The sequence below is a fragment of the Hyla sarda genome, chromosome 1 (assembly GCF_029499605.1).
Source record: "Hyla sarda isolate aHylSar1 chromosome 1, aHylSar1.hap1, whole genome shotgun sequence".
NCBI lineage: Eukaryota > Metazoa > Chordata > Amphibia > Anura > Hylidae > Hyla > Hyla sarda.
The window spans coordinates 599947486-599969723 of record NC_079189.1 but is presented as its reverse complement, the minus strand read 5'-3'; the positions used below and the strand labels follow the sequence as shown (position 1 = coordinate 599969723).

The following is a 22238-nucleotide window of genomic DNA, read 5'->3' as shown; positions in this document are numbered from 1 at the left end:
TATAAATTACAACCAGCCGAGCGGATGAGACACGGGCATTTGTACGCCCCTGCCCCTCAAAGCAGGGGGGGATGTCATTATGGGGTTCCTAGTATTCGGCAATACTTAAGCCGATTTCTTCTAAAGGTATGGTGTTCAGACAATGTACGTCTGAACACCATACCTTTAGAAGAAATCGGCTTAATTATTGGCCCTCTATAGGCATGCCCACGGTCGCGGTTTTGGTCACAATTCTAACCACTGTAAGTATGTTATCATTATCCTTGTTGTTGTTGTTAGATTTAATAGTCATAAGGTATCGTTATAATGGTTATAACTATGATCGTCATTACCATTGTCGTTACTAATATTATGGTTGTTATCATTATTAGGTATTGTTGTTATTTTCAGGCAGCTTATTCACGTTGGTCGCCCTGACCACAAATGTAAGTCTCTGCAATTTAGCCTCTAACGGCTGCTTGCGTTTTTGTACGGTCGTGCTTGATGCCTGTGGCTAAAGATATGATTTGTTCATGAATGTAAGAATTGTGGGCCAACCATCCCCATTCAGGGGCAGTATCAGAGTCAACATTGAAGGTGAAATAGGAGGACAGATCTGAATCCAACTGCTGTTTGACCCTAGGCTTTGTTAATAGGGACTCATTCAAACGCCACCGAAAAGGGGATGTGAAAGGAGTCATAAAATTGAACACAGCACATACCATATCATGGTCGGACCACGCCAACAGACAGAGAGAAGGTAAGGTCCTGCGGGTGGTCAACACCCATTCAATCCTGGTGAAATGTAGCTGAGCAGGGGAATAATAAGAATAACCCCTGGCTGTTCCGTTATGCTCACGCCAAACGTCCGTCAGACCATGATCTATAAACAATTACTAAAGCAGGCGTTGTTGAGCCCCTGACCTGCGAAATGGGGCCAAGTTAGAATTATCTAGTTTGCTAAATGTTAAAATCACCTGCCCAAATCAAAGTATCGTAAGTCATCACATCTTCCCAAAAAATGTCAGGGGAGAGTCAGTAGGAGCATATGTATTAACCAAACATAAAACCTTATCATATAGAGTACCTAGTAATATCAAAAAACACCTCAGGGTCCATATATTCATGTTGTACAGAGAGTGGGAATGGGTTACTCAGGAGAGTCCTCACCCTGCAACATTTAGATGTGAACGAAAAGCAGTAAAACCTTTTATACGACCTATGAAAAGGCCTAGATGCCATGCAAAAGACTACTACAGGAATAATGGTGGCATGCACCCAGGACATAAAAATGGAACATCCATGCAATATAATACCATGCCTGCATAAACAAAAAATAAACAAAAACACAAAAAAAGACAAAATGTAAACAAAACCATAGAATAGGAGAGACGGGCAGCCGGAGAGAGTTGTCTGACATTCTTCCTAATTCCCAGTGAGGGATGGTAGAAAACAGTATTCTGGACCGCAGACAAGCCTCCTGAAGAAAGGGAGTGGGTGACCACAACCGACCAACTAGGGGGGGTAGAGGGGAAGAGGGGGCAGTCCAATGACATGTCCAGGGTGTAAAGTGCACTAGTCCATCGGGAGACTATAGGAATGTCCATCCAAGCTGAAGAAAACAGAGCAGCGTCCCAACAGAGGTAACAGGGTGTAACAATACAGTCAGTATTCAGCTTTCAAGGAGGAAGAGGGTCCACCGAAGGAGGGAGAGATGAACACCGGTCCTTAGCAACAGGTATCCAGGTACGAATCAAGCAGCCTAAACACTCGGGCAAAGGTGGTTGGTCTACTAGCTTAATGCGTTCCTGGGAGAGCACATCCTTGGCATCAGTCAGGGAGCGAACAGTGTGGGAGTGGCCATTCACTTGAAAGGAGAGGGAGAAGGGGAATCCCTATCTATACCACACCCCTCCCCACTGTAGCACCAACGTTACTGGGTGAAAGTCCCAAGCTAGGGTGGAAGGAACTAGATCAGTGTAGATATGCACTGGGGGGGCACCAGGGAGTGCAGGGACATTTCTAGCAGCCTGTAAAATAAGGTTTCTAACCTCAGGATAATGAAGTTTTAGGATCACGACCCGCGGTAGATCAGGATTCTTGGGTCTAGCCAGGGCCCTGTGTATGCGGACAAAACAGACAATTGTGGGACCAGCTCATAGAGCAGGGAGGAAATCGTCTAAGAGACCTCTGTCATCTCCTCCGGTAAGCCACGGATCCGCAAATTCGCTCGTCTAGAGCGGTTATCGAGGTCCTCGGGTTTCAGCTTAAGGGCCTGTAGCTGTGTCAAGGGATCCTCCAAGACAAGGAGGTTGTTTCTTATCGCGTCCGCCAAGTCGTCAAACTTGGCCTCAGAGTCTGCTACCCTCTGCCCCAGCTCTCGCCACTGAGATGAAAGATTGGTAGCAGCCTTAGATAGTTCGGTCTGGAACAGTTGCTTGATGTTCTGAAACATGGTGTCAGGAGTGAGGTCTGTAGGGTCTGGGAGCTTCTCAGAGAGGTCAGCAGAGCTTAAGCAAGATGGCGCCATCTTGGAGCATGTCCAGGTCCGAAACAAATCAGGTATAGACTGAGATAATCGCTGAGATAGTTGCTTCTTTCTCCTTTGCTGCAAGCGGGACATATTCCCCCAGGGGTAGGTGAGGTTTCTGCCACTTAAGAGCTAATAATGGCACTGAGAAAGGCTAAAAGGCTGTGGCCAAACATTTTATGGTAAAAGGAAAGGTGTCATTACAAAGTACAATAGGTCACACAATAAACAAGAAGCCTATTATGTGTCTGTGGGGTAATTGCTAAAAGTCGGGTCAGACGTGCCGTATTCTGCAGCGTATTTGCTGCTGCGGATTTTCCTACCTATTGAAGTCAACACGCAGCAAAATACGGCACATGTGACCCAACCCCAAATCTGTCCCTTTCCCATCACAGACCCGTATGAGGGACTCATTCTACTTTGTAAGGTCAACTTTCATTTCATCATAAAATTTTGGAGAAATTTTTGGGATTATTTGGAGAAACAAACAAAAAAAATTATTTGTGAGGTAAAATGGAAAATAAAAATAATGCATTTATGCTGATTGGGGGGGGGGTTCCGTTTTTACACGGTTCTATGTGCAGTAAAATGTCAATGTTATCTGTATTTTTCAGGTCGGTTCCATTACAATGACACCAAATTTGTAACATTTTTATCATTTTTTGCTACTTTTAGAAATAAATAAATAATACATTTCTATTTTCTTACCCCTATTCCATTTTTATTTTTCTGTCTATGAAGCTGTATGGGGGAGGAGGCTTATGTTTTGCGCCATAATCTGTAGTTTTCATTGGTGCCATTTTGGCATTGATCTGACTTTTCAATTACCTTTTCTTCCATTCTGTTGTGACATGTGATGTAATGTGTTTTGGCATTTGGTATTTTTCTAAAATTGACGGCGCTCACATGCGGCTTTAGGGGGGCTATGGGGATTATGGGAGTGATTTTAGGGGCTATTATGTGGGGTTATGGGGGAATCAGGGGAGTTATGGGGGATAATAGGGGCAATTTTTTTTTCATATTTTTAAACATATTTATTGATTATTTACCGTAGTTTATGGCAGAGTGGTATATAGCACTGTAAACATATATAATTATATTCTTTCTTTTTTTTCTGTATATTTACTATGTGTCCATACATTTCTCCCCTCTCTCCAGTAAAACACTGGAGCATTGTGACATCATGTGACAGCTGATGACATCATCACTACAGGTGACTCGGCCTCCAATCTCTCATTGGCTCTCTAGCGCTCAGGACAGGCACATGACTCCTCACCGCCCATGGCTGCCGTTTTCTATAGACTTTCTCACCTATATTTTGGGCCTGGATGACCTATAAGAGGAGAAGTGTAAGTGACCTCCCTGCACCGAGCGACCGCCATCTGATGGACCTCCCTGCACCGAGCGACCGCCATCTGATGGACGCCATGGAGGAACTACAACCTCCATCATCTTCTTCTAGAAGGTTCTCATTGTTACCACAGGACTCCAGGTAACACACTATGGGGCAGATATATGGAAACTGTCTAATAGGAAAAGGATCTGTGTTGCCCATAGCAACCAATCACAGCACAGCTTTCATTTTACCAGAGGAGGTTAAGAAATGAAAGCTGAGCTGTGATTGGTTGCTAGGGGCAACAAGGAGACGGTTGTGATAAATGAGGCTGATAATCTCACTGGTATCGGAGCAGAACATCTACATTCTGGGAGGGGGGTATGAAAAGTGTAATACCTGCACAATAGTTACCCCCAGTGGTGCCCCACACAGTCATTAACCCCATCAGTGCCCCTGGACAATAGTTATTCCCATTAGCGGCCTCTACACTATTTACCCCCAGTATTGCCCCTACACAGTAGTTACTCCCTATTTATTTGGCATCAGGTGTTTTTTAGTTGGGATGTCTTTTAGGCCATTTCATGCAGCTATGCTGGGAGCAGTAGTTCTTCAGTAGTATTAGTAATATCTATGCTGGGAGCAGTAGTTCTTCAGTAGTAGTAGTAGTAATATCTATGCTGGGAGCAGTAGTTCTTCAGTAGTAGTAGTAATATCTATGCTGGGAGCAGTAGTTCTTCAGTAGTATTAGTAATATCTATGCTGGGAGCAGTAGTTCTTCAGTAGTAGTAGTAATATCTATGCTGGGAGCAGTAGTTCTTCAGTAGTAGCAGTAATATCTATGCTGGGAGCAGTAGTTCTTCAGTAGTAGTAGTAATATCTATGCTGGGAGCAGTAGTTCTTCAGTAGTAGTAGTAATATCTATGCTGGGAGCAGTAGTTCTTCAGTAGTAGTAGTAGTAGTAATATCTATGCTGGGAGCAGTAGTTCTTCAGTAGTAGTAGTAGTAATATCTATGCTGGGAGCAGTAGTTCTTCAGTAGTAGCAGTAATATCTATGCTGGGAGCAGTAGTTCTTCAGTAGTAGTAGTAGTAGTAGTAATATCTATGCTGGGAGCAGTAGTTCTTCAGTAGTAGTAGTAATATCTATGCTGGGAGCAGTAGTTCTTCAGTAGTAGTAGTAGTAATATCTATGCTGAGAGCAGTAGTTCTTCAGTAGTAGTAGTAATATCTATGCTGGGAGCAGTAGTTCTTCAGTAGTAGTAGTAATATCTATGCTGGGAGCAGTAGTTCTTCATGAGTAGTAGTAATATCTATGCTGGGAGCAGTAGTTCTTCAGTAGTAGTAGTAATATCTATGCTGGGAGCAGTAGTTCTTCAGTAGTAGTAGTAATATCTATGCTGGGAGCAGTAGTTCTTCAGTAGTAGTAGTAATATCTATGCTGGGAGCAGTAGTTCTTCATGAGTAGTAGTAATATCTATGCTGGGAGCAGTAGTTCTTCAGTAGTAGTAGTAATATCTATGCTGGGAGCAGTAGTTCTTCAGTAGTAGTAGTAATATCTATGCTGGGAGCAGTAGTTCTTCAGTAGTAGTAGTAATATCTATGCTGGGAGCAGTAGTTCTTCAGTAGTAGTAGTAGTAATATCTATGCTGGGAGCAGTAGTTCTTCAGTAGTAGTAGTAATATCTATGCTGGGAGCAGTAGTTCTTCAGTAGTAGTAGTAATATCTATGCTGGGAGCAGTAGTTCTTCATGAGTAGTAGTAATATCTATGCTGGGAGCAGTAGTTCTTCAGTAGTAGTAGTAATATCTATGCTGGGAGCAGTAGTTCTTCAGTAGTAGTAGTAATATCTATGCTGGGAGCAGTAGTTCTTCAGTAGTAGTAGTAATATCTATGCTGGGAGCAGTAGTTCTTCATGAGTAGTAGTAATATCTATGCTGGGAGCAGTAGTTCTTCAGTAGTAGTAGTAATATCTATGCTGGGAGCAGTAGTTCTTCAGTAGTAGTAGTAATATCTATGCTGGGAGCAGTAGTTCTTCAGTAGTAGTAGTAATATCTATGCTGGGAGCAGTAGTTCTTCAGTAGTAGTAGTAGTAATATCTATGCTGGGAGCAGTAGTTCTTCAGTAGTAGTAGTAATATCTATGCTGGGAGCAGTAGTTCTTCAGTAGTAGTAGTAATATCTATGCTGGGAGCAGTAGTTCTTCAGTAGTAGTAGTAATATCTATGCTGGGAGCAGTAGTTCTTCAGTAGTAGTAGTAGTAGTAATATCTATTCTGGGAGCAGTAGTTCTTCAGTAGTAGTAGCAGTAATATCTATGCTGGGTGCAGTAGTTCTTCATGAGTAGTAGTAATATCTATGCTGGGGGCAGTAGTTCTTCAGTAGTAGTAGTAGTAATATCTATGCTGGGAGCAGTAGTTCTTCATGAGTAGTAGTAATATCTATGCTGGGAGCAGTAGTTCTTCAGTAGTAGTAGTAATATCTATGCTGGGAGCAGTAGTTCTTCATGAGTAGTAGTAATATTTATGCTGGGAGCAGTAGTTCTTCAGTAGTAGTAGCAGTAATATCTATGCTGGGAGCAGTAGTTCTTCAGTAGTAGTAGTAATATCTATGCTGGGAGCCGTAATTTAGTAGCCAACCCCTCCCCATAATGTAAATAGTCAGACCCCCCCTACCCATAATATATAAAGACAGACACCCCCCCCAAAGGATATATATATATATATATATATATATATATATATATATGCAGACCCCCCTACCCATAATGTATATAGGCAGACCTGTCCCCATAATGTATATAGACCCCCTCCCCATAGGATATATATACAGACCCCCCCTCCCCATAATGTATATAGGCAGGCCTGTCCCCATTATGTATATAGCCCCCCACCACCACCACCACCATGATATTTAGGCAGACCCCTCCCATAATTTATACATTTCTTTTTAATGTTTTATATGGAAAAAAATGGGAAATCTTTTTGTGATGTAATGGGATATATGGTAGACATCGAGGTATATATATATACTGTATATTTACTATATGTCCATATACTTCTCCCCTCTCGTATGTAGAACACTGGAGCATTGTGATATCACCACAGACCACAGGTGACTCCGCCTCCAATCTCTCATTGGCTCTCTAGCGCTCAGGACAGTCACATGACTCCTCACCGCCCATGGCTGCCGTTTTCTGTAGACTTTATCATCTTTCTTATAAAATGAAGGCAAAAAGAAGGGAAAATGGAAGAGAGGAACAGAGACGAGATCGGGGGAGATGACGGCCAAGAAAGATCAGGGCGTCCAGCGAGGACAGACCCACCTGACGGCCGCTGCTCTCCCTTGGATGTACCGCCATTCCAAATTACAGGTAAGTGCTCTGTCTGCACCTGTAGCCAAGGTCAGGGAGGAAACCTACTAGGGAGTCCCAGAAGCACAGAGTGTTTAAGTGAAGAGGAAAGAGACTGATGGGGCATGGACAATGGTGGGAATGGAAACAAGTTAGAAGCCACAACAGGGATGCCAGCAGCACAGAGGATTTCAGGGGAACAGTGTGGGGGGTTACATTGTAGAAGGAGCAGAGTACACAGCAGCACAGAGTATTTCAGGAGATCAGTGTGGGAGATACATTATAGAAGGAGCGGAGTACACAGCAGCACAGAGTATTTCAGGAGATCAGTGTGGGAGATACATTGTAGAAGGAGCAGAGTATACAGCAGCACAGAGTATTTCAGGAGAGGAGTGTGGGAGATACATTGTAGAAGGAGCAGAGTACACAGCAGCACAGAGTATTTCAGGAGAGGAGTGTGGGAGATACATTGTAGAAGGAGCAGGGTACACAGCAGTACAGAGTATTTCAGGAGAGGAGTGTGGGAGATACATTGTAGAAGGAGCAGAGTACACAGCAGTACAGAGTATTTCAGGAGATCAGTGTGGGAAATACATTGTAGAAGGAGCAGAGTACACAGCAGCACAGAGTATTTCAGGAGAGGAGTGTGGGGGTTACATTGTAGAAGAAGCAGAGTACACAGCAGCACAGAGTATTTCAGGAGAGGAGTGTGGGAGATACATTATAGAAGGAGCAGAGTACACAGCAGTACAGAGCATTTCAGGAGAGGAGTGTGGGGGTTACATTGTAGAAGAAGCAGAGTACACAGCAGCACAGAGTATTTCAGGAGAGGAGTGTGGGAGATACATTATAGAAGGAGCAGAGTACACAGCAGTACAGAGCATTTCAGGAGAGGAGTGTGGGGGTTACATTGTAGAAGGAGCAGAGTACACAGCAGTACAGAGTATTTCAGGAGAACAGTGTGGGAGATACATTATAGAAGGAGCAGAGTACACAGCAGCACAGAGTATTTCAGGAGAGGAGTATAGGAGATACATTGTAGAAGGAGCAGAGTACACAGCAGTACAGAGTATTTCAGGAGAGGAGTGTGGGAGATACATTGTAGAAGGAGCAGAGTACACAGCAGTACAGAGTATTTCAGGAGAACAGTGTGGGAGATACATTATAGAAGGAGCAGAGTACACAGCAGCACAGAGTATTTCAGGAGATCAGTGTGGGAAATACATTGTAGAAGGAGCAGAGTACACAGCAGCACAGAGTATTTCAGGAGAGGAGTGTGGGGGTTACATTGTAGAAGAAGCAGAGTACACAGCAGCACAGAGTATTTCAGGAGAGGAGTGTGGGAGATACATTATAGAAGGAGCAGAGTACACAGCAGTACAGAGCATTTCAGGAGAGGAGTGTGGGGGTTACATTGTAGAAGAAGCAGAGTACACAGCAGCACAGAGTATTTCAGGAGAGGAGTGTGGGAGATACATTATAGAAGGAGCAGAGTACACAGCAGTACAGAGCATTTCAGGAGAGGAGTGTGGGGGTTACATTGTAGAAGGAGCAGAGTACACAGCAGTACAGAGTATTTCAGGAGAACAGTGTGGGAGATACATTATAGAAGGAGCAGAGTACACAGCAGCACAGAGTATTTCAGGAGAGGAGTATAGGAGATACATTGTAGAAGGAGCAGAGTACACAGCAGTACAGAGTATTTCAGGAGAGGAGTGTGGGAGATACATTGTAGAAGGAGCAGAGTACACAGCAGTACAGAGTATTTCAGGAGAACAGTGTGGGAGATACATTATAGAAGGAGCAGAGTACACAGCAGCACAGAGTATTTCAGGAGATCAGTGTGGGAGATACATTGTAGAAGGAGCAGGGTACACAGCAGCACAGAGTATTTCAGGAGAGGAATGTGGGAGATAAATTGTATATATATATATATATATATATATATATATGTATATATATATATATATATATATATATATATATATACAGTCCCCCTCCTCTATATTAAGGATATAGACAGACACCCTCCTTTCTATTAAGTATATATACAGACCCCCTCCTCTCTATTAATTATATAGTCAGGCCCCCTCCTCTCTATTAAGTATATATACAGACCCCCTCCTCTCTATTAAGTATATAGACAGACCCCCTTCTCTCTATTAAGTATATAAACAGACCCCTCCTCTCTATTAAGTATATATACAGAACCCTCCTTTCTATTAAGTATATAGGCAGACCCCCTCCTCTCTATTAAGTATATAGGCAGACCCCCCTCCTCTCTATTAAGTATATATACAGACCCCTCCTCTCTATTAAGTATATATACAGACCCCTCCTTTCTATTAAGTATATAGACAGACACCCTCCTCTCTATTAAGTATAAAGACAGACCCCCTCCTCTCTATTAAGTATATAGACAGACCCCTCCTTTAGATTTCCACAATCCTCATGTGATTTCTGTATCTCCCGGTTTCCCCTGTAACAGATAACATGGCGTCTAAAGAGAAGGACAGAGAGGCTGATACACCTGAGAGGAAAATCCTAAAGGCTGATGGAGAGGAGGAAGAACGGCCACAGAAGCCTTATGTATTCTGGGAGATTCCAGAACCAAGTGACATCACTATGATGGACAGCAAAGGTAGGAATATTATTTCTTCATCATATTTTTATTTAATTTATAACATGAAATACAAAAAGTCATATTGAACCTCCAGGTTACTTAGAATAAAGAGGGGGTAACTAATATTTAATAAATATAATAAAAAATCCATATACACACAAATACAAATCTGAGCCTGGGAAGATGGAGAATAATAGGATATTCAAACCGCAGGCCCATAAGAAATAATAGAACAACAGAAAAATCACCTGAATATCAAATATCACTTATCCCCTTAACCCCTTCAGGACCAAGCCCATTTTGGCCTTAAGGACCAGAGCGTTTTTTGCACATCTGACCACTGTCACTTTAAACATTAATAACTCTGGAATGCTTTTAGTTATCATTCTGATTCCGAGGTTGTTTTTTCGTGACATATTCTACTTTAACATGGTAGTAAATTTTTGTGGTAACTTGCATCCTTTCCTTGTGAAAAATCCTAAAATTTGATGAAAAATTTGAAAATTTTGCATTTTTCTAACTTTGAAGCTCTCTGCTTGTAAGGAAAATGTATATTACAAATAAAAAAAAAATTTTATTCACATATACAATATGTCTACTTTATGTTTGCATCATAAAAGTGACGAGTTTTTACTTTTGGAAGACACCAGAGGGCTTCAAAGTTCAGCAGCAATTTTCCAATTTTTCACAAAATTTTCAAACTCACTATTTTTCAGGGACCAGTTCAGGTTTGAAGTGGATTTGAAGGGTCTTCTTATTAGAAATACCCCACAAAAGACCCCATTATAAAAACTGCACCCCCCAAAGTATTCAAAATGACATTCAGTCATCATTTTAACCCTTTAGGTGTTTCACAGGAATAGAAGCAAAGTGAAGGAGAAAATTCACAATCTTCATTTTTTACACTCGCATGTTCTTGTAGACCCAATTTTTAAATTTTTACAAGGGGTAAAAGGAGAAAATGTATACTTATATTTGTAGCCCAATTTCTCTCGAGTAAGCACATACCTCATATGTCTATGTAAAGTGTTCGGCGGGCGCAGTAGAGGGCTCAGAAGGGAAAGAGCGACAAGGGGATTTTGGAGAGTACGTTTTTCTGAAATGGTTTTTGGGGGCATGTTGCATTTAGGAAGCCCTTATGGTGCCAGAACAGCAAAAAACCCTCACATGGCATACCATTTTGGAAACTAGACCCCTTGAGGTACGTAACAAGGAATAAAGTGAGCCTTAATACCCCACAGGTGTTTCACGACTTTTGCATATGTAAAAAAAAATATTTTTTTTTCACTAAAATGTGTGTTTCCCCCCAAATTTCACATTTTTCCAAGGGTTAATAGCAGGAAATACCCCCCAATATTTGTAACCCCTTCTCTTCTGAGTATGGAGGTACCCCATAAGTTGACCTGAAGTGCACTATGGGTGAACTACAATGCTCAGAAGAGAAGGAGTCATATTTGGCTTTTTGAGAGCAAATTTTGCTCGGGGGGCATGTCGCATTTAGGAAGCCCCTATGGTGCCAGAACAGCAAAAAATACCCACATGGCATACCATTTTGGAAACTAGACCCCTTGAGGAATGTAATAAGGAATAAAGTGAGCCTTATTACCCCACAGGTGTTTCATGACTTTTGCATATGTAAAAAAAAAAATAATAATTTCCACTAAAGGAGACCCCTTGAGGAACGTAACAAGGGGTACAGTGAGCATTTACCCCCCACTGGTGTCTGACAGATCTTTGGAACAGTGGGCTGTACAAGTTTTCATTTTCATGGACCACTGTTCCAAAGATCCGTCAGACACCTGTGGGGTGTAAATTCTCACTGCACCCCTCATTACATTCCGTGAGAGGTGTCGTTTCCGAAATGGGGTCACATGTGGGGTTTTGTTTTTTTTGCGTTTGTCAAAACCGCTGTAACAATCAGCCACCCCTGTGCAAATCACCTCAAATGTACATGGTGCACTCTCCCTTCTGGGCCGTGTTGTGCGCCCCCAGAGCACTTTGCGCTCACATATGGGGTATCTCTGTAGTCGGGAGAAATTGCGTTACAAATTTTGGGGGGCTTTTTTCCCTTTTACCTCTTGTGAAAATTTAAAGTATAGGGCAACATCAGCATGTTAGTGTAAAAAATAAAAAATGTTTACACTAACATTCTGGTGTAGACCCCAACATTTCCTTTTCATGAAGGGTTAAAGAAGAAAAAGCCCCCCACACCTTGTAACGCAATTTCTCCCGAGTACAGCGATACCCCATATGTCGCCCTAAACTGTTGCCCTGAAATACGACAGGGCTCCAAAGTAAGAGCGCCATGTGCATTTGAGGCCTAAATTAGGGATTTGCATAGGGGTGGACATAGGGGTATTCTACGCCAGTGATTCCCAAACAGGGTGCCTCCAGCTGTTGCAAAACTCCCAGCATGCCTGGACAGTCAACGGCTGTCCGACAATACTGGGAGTTGTTGTTTTTCAACAGCTGGAGGCTCTGCTTTGGAAACAGTGGCGTACCGGACATTCTTATTGGGGGAGGGGGGCTGTGTAGGGGTATGTGTATATGTAGTGTTTTTAACTTTTTATTTTATTTTGTGTTAGTGTAGTGTAGTGTTTTTAGGGTACAGTCACATGGGCGGGGGATTACAGCGAGTTTCCCAGCGCAAAATTTGCTGCATCTCAAGATGCGAGAAACCCACTGTAAAAGCCTCGCCCATGTGAATGTACCCTGTACATTCACGGGGGTGGCGGGGCGGGGGGGGCTTGCATCAGCTGTTGCAAAACCACAACTCCCAGCATGCATGGTCTGTTAGTGCATGCTGGGAGTCATAGTTTTGCAACAGCTGGAGGCACACAGGTTAGGAAACACTGAGTTAGAAACAGACAATGTTTCCCAACCAGTGTGTCTCCAGTTGTTGCAAAACTACAACTCCCAGCATGCCCAGACAGCTGAAGGGCATGCTGGGAGTTGTAGTTCGGCAACATCTGAAGGGCCAGATGTTGCTTAACTAAAACTCCCAGCATGCCTGGACAGTCAGTGCATGCTGGGAGTTGTAGTTTTGCAACAGCTGGAAGAGCACAGATTGGAGACCATTATACAATGGTCTCCAAACTGAGGCCCTCCAGATGTTGCAAAACTACAACTCCCAGCATGCCCAGACAGCCAAAGGCTGTCTAGGCATGCTGGGAGTTGTAGTTTTCAGACTCCTAGAAGCAGCAGTGAAGATCTTCACTGCTGCTTCTGAGGACCATATACTCACCCGTCGCTGCTCGTCCACGTGGCCGGTCCCGCGCTGCTCCTCGGTCCCGCCGCTGGATCAGGTAAGTCCGCCGGTCCCCTCCTGTTCCCCCCCGTGTGCCGCAGGTCCCCGCGAGCCCCCGCAGCCTTCGTCCCCCGCTCTGCCCGACTTCCAGGGGCGGGCAGTGCGGGGGATCTGAACTTTCACCCCAGATCACTGTGATTGGTCCACAGGGACCAATCACAGTGATCGCTGACCAGGACCATCAATGGATGGTCCTGGGGGTGAAGCAGAAGTTGTCCCCTGCTGGAAACAGCGGGACTTCTGCCAGTTAACCCGTGCGATGCTGCGCATCGCCGGGTTAACTGCATGTCATTTATAAACGCCGGGATGCGCGAACGCACTGCACAACCCGGCGTTTATATATGACATTCTGCGGGAAGGGGTTAAGGACATGCGCAGTAAATGTACGGCGCTGCTAAGAAGTACACAAGTTTAATTTTATTTTATTTTTCATTTGCACAGCCCACTGTTCCAAAGATCTGTCAAACGCCAGTGGGGTATAAATGTTCACTGCACCCCTTATTAAATTCTGTGAGGGGTATAGTTTCCAAAATGGGGTCACATGTGGCCTCTCCACATGGTCCACTGTTCTGGCACCACGGGGGGCTTTGTAAATGCACATGGCCCCTGACTTCCATTCCAACCAAATTCTCTCATCAAACGCTCAATGGCGCTCCTTCTCTTCTGAGCATTGTAGCTCGTCCGCAGAGCAATTTACATCCACACATAGGGTATTTCCATACCCAGAAGAAATGGGGTTACACATTTTGAGAGGCTTTTTCTCCAATTACCCCTTGTGAAAATGAAAAATTTAACATCAGCAGTTTAGTGAAAAAAATCTAATTTTCATTTTCCTGTCCAACTTTAGCGGAAATTTGTCAAACACCTGTGGGGTGTTAAGGCTCACTGGACCCCTTGTTATGTTCCTCGAGGTGTGTAGTTTCCAGAATAGTATGCCATGTGTTTTTTTTTTTTTTTGCTGTTCTGGCACCATAAGGGCTTCCTAAATGCGACATGCCAAAAACCATTTCAGCAAAATTTGCTTTCCAAAAGCCAAATGTGACTTCTTCTCTTCTGAGCATTGTAGTGCACCCGCAGAGCACTTGACGTCCACACATGGGGTACAAATTTTGGGGGGCATTTTCTCCTATAACCCAGGGGTGTGGAAATAAAAAAAAAAATCTACTTGTCCAAGGGATTAAAGCGGAACACAATCTACTTGTCCCTCAAGAAAATCCACTTGTCCTGATAGATAAAATAATTTCAACCAAAATAGTTCGAAAATAGGGTCTTTATTAGTTTCCACACTTTTGTTTTTTCCTCCTCGTCCTATAATAGCCATAACTCAAATTTTCCATCTACAGACCCGTATGAGGCTTGTTTTTTGCGGGGAAGCATACTGTGTAATGACATCTTTTCATTTTTCCATAACTTATGCTCTGAAACAAAACAAAAATATTTGTGAGGTGAAATTGAAAAAAAATGCAAATTTAGAGGTTTTCTTTTTTTCACCATTCACCCTGTGGCCAAACTTACATATTATTTTGATACTTTACGTCGGCCTGATTGCACCAATACCAAATTTTAGTTTCCGTCACGTTTTAATAATAATTTTTTTTTATTTAAAAAAGAAAATCCTTGACCTCTATAATATTTGTATTTTTCCGTATACTGGGCTATATGAGGGCAAATTTTTTGGGCCATAATATGCTGTTTGTATCGGTACCATTTTGGCATTGAACTTTTTGAACACTTTTTTTACTTCATTTTTTCTGGGATATGATGTTAGAAACATATAAAAAAGCTATTCTGTGATTGGGTATGTTTTTTTTACGTTAACGCCATTTACCTTACGGGATTTAAAATGTTATTTTTTAATAGTTCAGTCAATTATGCATGTGCCAATACCAAATATGTTTATTTTTATTATGTTTACATATTTTTATATGGAAAAGGGGGGTGATATGAACTTTTAGGGTATGTTCACACGGGCGCTGCATATTTGAAAGGGGGCGGGCTCTTCTCGGCTGTCCGCAGCAGATTTTCTGAGGCGGAATTTACACTGTGGAAAATCCGCCGCAAGCCCCATTGAAGTCAGAAGGGTCTGGGGCAAATTTTCCACAGCGGAAATTCCGCAGTGGAAAATCTGCTGCGGACAGCAGAGAAGATACCGCCCCCTTTCAAATACGCAGCGGGAAACCTGCAAATAAATCCGTCCGTGTGAATGTACCTCTAATATGGAAGGGGTTAATGGGTGTTTTTAAACTTTTATCAGCCGGGGGCCGCCGAGTATGGAGCGGGCTTGAGTCAGGAGCCCGCTCTGTACACCCTGAGCGCCGTTGTCTGGAGCCAGATGAAGCGCTAACCAAGCGTGCAACAATTTTTGCTCCTCCGTTTGTTTGTCTACCCCTGCCTCATGTCCGCACCTGTATACCTTGCTCCTTATCGTGTCTTGTGATGTCCAGTATGGAATAAACACATCCTTTGAAACTACAAGACCAGGGTGAGTGCTCCATTATTTCTCGTTTTTCTTGTTGGAATTGACTTTCTAAATGAACTGTGCCTTTGGTCAATGTGAGCACCCCCTTAAACTGAATACACGTATAGCCATTCAGCCACCTTTTGCTATGCTTTATGTCGATGAACCGACTCCTCGATAAAGAATAGTATATGGACTTGAGTCCCAGTGTTCATGCTGCGTTAATAAAGGTTTATCTTCCTGCCCAGCGGCATGCGAGGTATTTCCACCAATTCTTATAATTAATACACATTTCTGTTAATGTGAAATCCTGACCGCTGAATGGACGAAGAGGATAATACTGATAATATTGCCTAAGATAGAACGCTGCACCCATAATATATACACAGAGACCTGAACTTATAACAGACTATTGCATTTTTGCAAGAAATATTTTATTTCTCTGTCCATTATTTATTGGGTTGCACAATGGTCGTTTTGTGGCTCAAAAATGAGTGAAAAAGACAGATTTTTTAAATTAAGTTCTATTGCATTGTTTTAATTTTATGGTTGTAAAATGAAGTGTTATGTTACATGAAACACTGCAGATTTTATGAGATACTATGTGAACATAATCCTAAAAAAAACTTTTACCAGAAGTATTCGATATAAAACAAGGTGTAGGGAATTAAAAATCTATAATAAATATAGTGGCACCATGACTGACTGAAAAAACAGTTCTCCCCATATTAAAGTTTTATTCCGCCTTGTGCAGTATATAAATGACCTGCCCGGAGTCATCGGGGAGGTGTCCAGCCATCCTGGAGTCATGGAGTTCTGACCACGCCTCCTGTTATATGATTGACAGCTCAAGCAGCATTGAAACACGGGAAGAGGGAATGCCAATCACAGAGCAGAAGGCGTGGTCAGATAGGTGTGGGGCAGATAAACAGCACAGGCTCCAGGATGGCTAAACACCACCTCTATGACACCAGGATGGCTGGACACTGCCTCTGTGACACCAGGATGGCTGGACACTGCCTCTATGACACCAGGATGGCTGGACACTGCCTCTATGACACCAGGATGGCTGGACACTGCATCTATGACACCAGGATTACTGGACACTGCCTCTATGACACCAGGATGGCTGGACACCGCCTCTGTGACTCCAGGATTGCTGGACACTGCCTCTGTGACACCAGGATGGCTGGACACTGCCTCTATGACACCAGGATTGCTGGACACTGCCTCTATGACACCATGATGGCTGGACACTGCCTCTATGACACCAGGATTGCTGGGCACTGCCTCTGTGACACTAGGATGGCTGGACACCGCCTCTGTGACTCCAGGATTGCTGGACACTGCCTCTGTGACACCTGGATGGCTGGACACCGCCTCTATGACACCAGGATGGCTGGATACTGCCTCTATGACACCAGGATGGCTGGACACCGCCTCTATGACACCAGGATGGCTGGACACTGCCTTTGTGACTCCAGGATTGCTGGATACCACCTCCTTGACACCAGGATGGCTGGACACTGCCTTTGTGACTCCAGGATTGCTGGATACCACCTCCTTGACACCAGGATGACTGGGCACCACCTGCATAACTTCGGGTGGGTCATTTAAATATTGCACGTAACAGAATAATCAGTGGGATTACCTAGAGAATGGCGGCATTTCATGTGAGACGCCGGGAGTCGTATCGACCGTTATGTATCTGTAAGGCTCCAGCCTGTTATTGTTCAGGCATTCCATCTGACACTTGCCTTTATTATGGGGCATTGATTTACAAGTTGTCACGATTCGGCTGGCTGGAGGTGGATCCTCTGTGCCAGAGAGGGATTGGCGTGGACCGTGTTGGTGGACCGGTTCTAAGTTGCTACTGGTATTCACCAGAGCCCGCCGCAAAGCGGGATGGTCTTGCAGCGGCGGTAGCAACCAGGTCGTATCGACCAGCAACGGCTCAACCTCTCTGACTGCTGAAGATAGGCGCGGTACAAGGGAGTAGACAAGAGCAAGGTCGGACGTAGCAGAAGGTCAGGGCAGGCAGCAAGGATCGTAGTCAGGGGCAACGGCAGGAGGTCTGGAACACAGGCTAGGAACACACAAGGAAACGCTTTCACTGGCACAATGGCAACAAGATCCTGCAAGGGAGTGCAGGGGAAGTGATGTATAAATAGGGAGTGCACAGTTGAACACACTAATTAAGCCTGCTGCGCCAATCAGTGGCGCAGTGGCCCTTTAAATTGCAGAGACCCTGCGCGCGCGCGCCCTAAGGAGCGGGGCCGCGCGCGCCGGGACAAGACCGACGGGGAGCGAGTCAGGTACGGGAGCCGGGATGCGCATCGCGAGCGGGCGCCTCCCGCATCGCGAATCGCATCCCGGCTGAGAGAGACATTGCAGCGCACCCGGTCAGCAGGTCTGACCGGGGCGCTGCAAATGCGAGGAAGTTGCGAGCGCTCCGGGGAGGAGCGGGGACCCGGAGCGCTCGGCGTAACAGTACCCCCCCCCCTTGGGTCTCCCCCTCTTCTTGGAGCCTGAGAATAAGACTTTTGTCTAGGATGTTGTCCTCAGGTTCCCAGGATCTCTCTTCTGGACCACAGCCTTCCCAATCCACCCCAAAAAAGGCCAGAATCTCCTTCACGGAGAAGACGTCAGAAGATCCGGATACAGGAGTGGGAGAAACAAGTTTGGGAGAGAAGCGGTTAATGATGAGTGGTTTAAGGAGAGAGACATGGAAGGCATTGGGAATACGAAGAGAAGGAGGAAGAAGGAGTTTGTAAGAGACAGGGTTGATCTGGCACAAGACTTTGAAAGGACCAAGATAGCGTGGTCCCAGTTTGTAACTGGGGACACGAAAGCGGACATATTTAGCAGAGAGCCATACCTTGTCTCCGGGAGCAAAAATGGGGGGAGTTCTTCTTTTCTTATCGGCAAATCTTTTCATCCGGGATGAAGCCTGTAAAAGAGAATTTTGGGTCTCTTTCCATATGGTGGAAAGATCACGAGTCACTTCATCCACAGCGGGCAAACCAGAGGGCAAGGGAGTAGGGAGGGGGGGAAGAGGGTGACGGCCGTACACCACGAAAAATGGGGACTTAGCAGAAGATTCGGAGACTCTGAAGTTGTATGAGAATTCGGCCCATGGTAGAAGATCTGCCCAGTCATCCTGGCGGGAGGAAACAAAATGCTGTAAATAGTCACCCAGGACCTGATTAATTCTTTCTACTTGCCCATTGGATTGGGGATGATAAGAAGAAGAGAAGTTTAATTTAATCTTGAGCTGTTTACAGAGGGCCCTCCAGAATTTAGACACGAATTGGACGCCTCTATCCGAGACGATATGCGTGGGCAATCCATGAAGGCGAAAAATGTGTACAAAAAATTGCTTTGCCAACTGAGGCGCTGAAGGAAGACCAGGAAGAGGAATAAAATGTGCCATCTTGGAAAATCGATCAACGACCACCCAAACAACTGTGTTGCCACGGGATGAGGGCAAGTCTGTAATAAAGTCCATACCAATCTGTGACCAAGGCTGTTCGGGAACGGGCAGAGGATGAAGGAGGCCAGCAGGCTTCTGGCGAGGAGTCTTATCCCGGGCACAGACAGTACAGGCCCGCACAAAATCAACAACATCCGTCTCCAGAGTCGGCCACCAATAAAAACGAGAGATGAGTTGCAAGGATTTTTTGATGCCCGCATGGCCTGCGAGATGGGAGGAGTGTCCCCATTTGAGAATCCCGAGACGCTGGCGTGGAGAAACGAAGGTCTTCCCTGGAGGAGTTTGCCTGATGGAGGCTGGAGAAGTGGAGATCAGACAGTCCGGAGGAATGATGTGTTGCGGAGAGACCTCTACTTCAGAGGCATCAGAAGAACGAGAGAGGGCATCGGCCCTAATGTTCTTGTCAGCAGGGCGAAAATGAATTTCAAAGTTAAAACGGGCAAAGAACAACGACCACCTGGCCTGGCGAGGGTTCAGTCGTTGGGCAGACTGGAGATAGGAGAGATTCTTGTGATCAGTGTATATGATAACTGGAAATTTTGGTCCTTCCAGCAGATGCCTCCATTCCTCAAGCGCCAATTTAATGGCCAGTAGTTCTCGATCCCCGATGGAGTAATTTCTCTCCGCTGGAGAGAAGGTCCTAGAAAAAAAACCACAAGTAACAGCATGCCCGGAAGAATTTTTTTGTAGAAGGACAGCTCCAGCTCCCACAGAGGAGGCATCTACCTCCAATAGGAAGGGTTTAGATGGGTCAGGTCTGGAGAGCACGGGAGCAGAAGAAAAGGCAGACTTGAGATGTTTAAATGCGTCTTCCACTTGTGGAGACCAGGACTTGGGATTGGCATTTTTCTTGGTTAAAGCCACGATAGGAGCCACAATAGTGGAAAAGTGTGGAATAAATTGTCTGTAATAATTGGCAAACCCCAAAAAACGTTGGATAGCACGGAGTCCGGAGGGGCGTGGCCAATCTAAGACGGCAGAGAGTTTATCTGGGTCCATTTGTAGTCCCTGGCCAGAGACCAAGTATCCTAGGAAAGGAAGAGATTGACATTCAAAGAGACATTTCTCCATTTTGGCATAAAGTTGATTGTCCCGAAGTCTCTGAAGAACCATGCGGACATGCTGGCGGTGTTCATCTAAGTTGGCAGAAAAAATCAGAATATCGTCCAGATAAACCACAACACAGGAATATAAGAGATCACGAAAAATTTCATTAACAAAGTCTTGGAAGACGGCAGGGGCGTTGCACAGGCCAAAGGGCATGACCAGATACTCAAAGTGTCCATCTCTGGTGTTAAATGCAGTCTTCCATTCGTCCCCCTCCCTGATGCGGATGAGATTATAAGCCCCCCCTTAAGTCCAGTTTGGTAAAGATGTGGGCACCTTGTAGGCGATCAAAGAGTTCCGAGATAAGAGGTAAGGGGTAGCGGTTTTTTACCGTGATTTTATTAAGTCCGCGGTAGTCAATGCAAGGGCGTAGGGAGCCATCTTTTTTGGACACAAAAAAAAATCCAGCTCCGGCAGGAGAGGAGGATTTGCGGATAAACCCCTTTTTTAAATTTTCCTGGATGTACTCTGACATGGCAAGAGTCTCTGGAGCAGACAGAGGATAGATTCTGCCCCGGGGTGGAGTAGTACCCGGGAGGAGGTCAATAGGACAGTCATAAAGCCTGTGAGGGGGTAAAGTCTCAGCTTGCTTCTTGCAAAAGACGTCAGCATAGTCCATATAAGCCTTAGGAAGACCGGATACAGGGGGAACCACAGGGTCACGGCAGGGAGTACTGGGAACCGGTTTAAGACAGTCCTTGAGACAAGAAGTACCCCAGTTCTTCATTTCTCCTGTGGACCAATCAAGGGTTGGGGAATGGCGTTGAAGCCACGGTAATCCAAGAAGAATTTCAGAAGTGCAGTTGGAGAGGACCAAAAATTCAATTTTTTCATGATGAGGTCCGATGCACATTAGGAGAGGTTCCGTGCGGTAACGCACGGTACAGTCCAATCTTTCATTGTTAACAGAATTGATGTAGAGGGGTCTGGCGAGACTGGTCACCGGGATGTTGAACCTGTTGATGAGAGAGGCCAAAATAAAATTTCCTGCAGATCCGGAATCCAAGAAGGCCATAGCAGAGAAGGAGAAGGTAGAGGAAGATATCCGCACAGGCACAGTAAGGCGTGGAGAAGCAGAGTTGACATCAAAAACTGTCTCACCTTTGTGCGGAGTCAGCGTACGTCTTTCCAGGCGGGGAGGACGGATAGGACAATCCTTCAAGAAGTGTTCGGTACTGGCACAGTACAGGCACAGATTCTCCATGCGGCGTCGTGTCCTCTCTTGAGGTGTCAAGCGAGACCGGTCAACTTGCATAGCCTCCACGGCGGGAGGCACAGGAACGGATTGCAGAGGACCAGAGGAGAGAGGAGCCGGGGAGAGAAACCGCCTCGTGCGAACAAAGTCCATATCCTGGCGGAGCTCCTGACGCCTTTCGGAAAAACGCATGTCAATGCGGGTGGCCAGATGAATAAGTTCATGCAGGTTAGCAGGAATTTCTCGTGCGGCCAGCACGTCTTTAATGTTGCTGGATAGGCCTTTTTTAAAGGTCGCGCAGAGGGCCTCATTATTCCAGGATAATTCGGAGGCAAGAGTACGGAATTGGATGGCGTACTCGCCAACAGAAGAATTACCCTGGACCAGGTTCAGCAGGGCAGTCTCAGCAGAAGAGGCTCGGGCAGGTTCCTCAAAGACACTTCGAATCTCCGTGAAGAAGGAGTGTACAGAGGCAGTGACAGGGTCATTGCGGTCCCAGAGCGGTGTGGCCCATGACAGAGCTTTCCCAGACAGAAGGCTGACTACGAAAGCCACCTTAGACCTTTCAGTAGGAAACTGGTCCGACATCATCTCCAAGTGCAGGGAACATTGTGAAAGAAAGCCACGGCAAAACTTAGAGTCCCCATCAAATTTATAAGGATAATCGTAGGCCGGAAGCGGCCACTCGCTGCGGAGGAGGTGCAGGAGCTGGTGGAGGAGATTGTTGCTGGAGTTGTGGTAATAGCTGCTGTAGCATCACGGTCAGTTGAGACAGCTGGTGGCCTTGTTGCGCTATCTGTTGCGACTGCTGGGCGACCATCGTGGTGAGGTCGGCGACAACTGGCAGTGGGACTTCAGCGGGATCC

At 45.1% G+C, this 22238-nt stretch overlaps 2 protein-coding genes across 2 annotated transcripts in view; one reads left to right on the top strand and one right to left on the bottom strand.

The window, feature by feature from the left end:
- Window positions 1-4001, bottom strand: part of LOC130296246 (oocyte zinc finger protein XlCOF7.1-like) — a 224758-nt gene extending 220757 nt beyond the window's left edge. The window contains exon 1 of the mRNA XM_056547609.1: window positions 3868-4001. The gene's annotated coding sequence lies outside the window, so the exon portion shown is untranslated. The remainder of the gene's footprint in view (window positions 1-3867) is intronic.
- The window catches only part of LOC130296283 (zinc finger protein 345-like), a 133416-nt gene that overhangs the window by 44462 nt on the left and 66716 nt on the right, over window positions 1-22238 (top strand). The window lies entirely within an intron of this gene.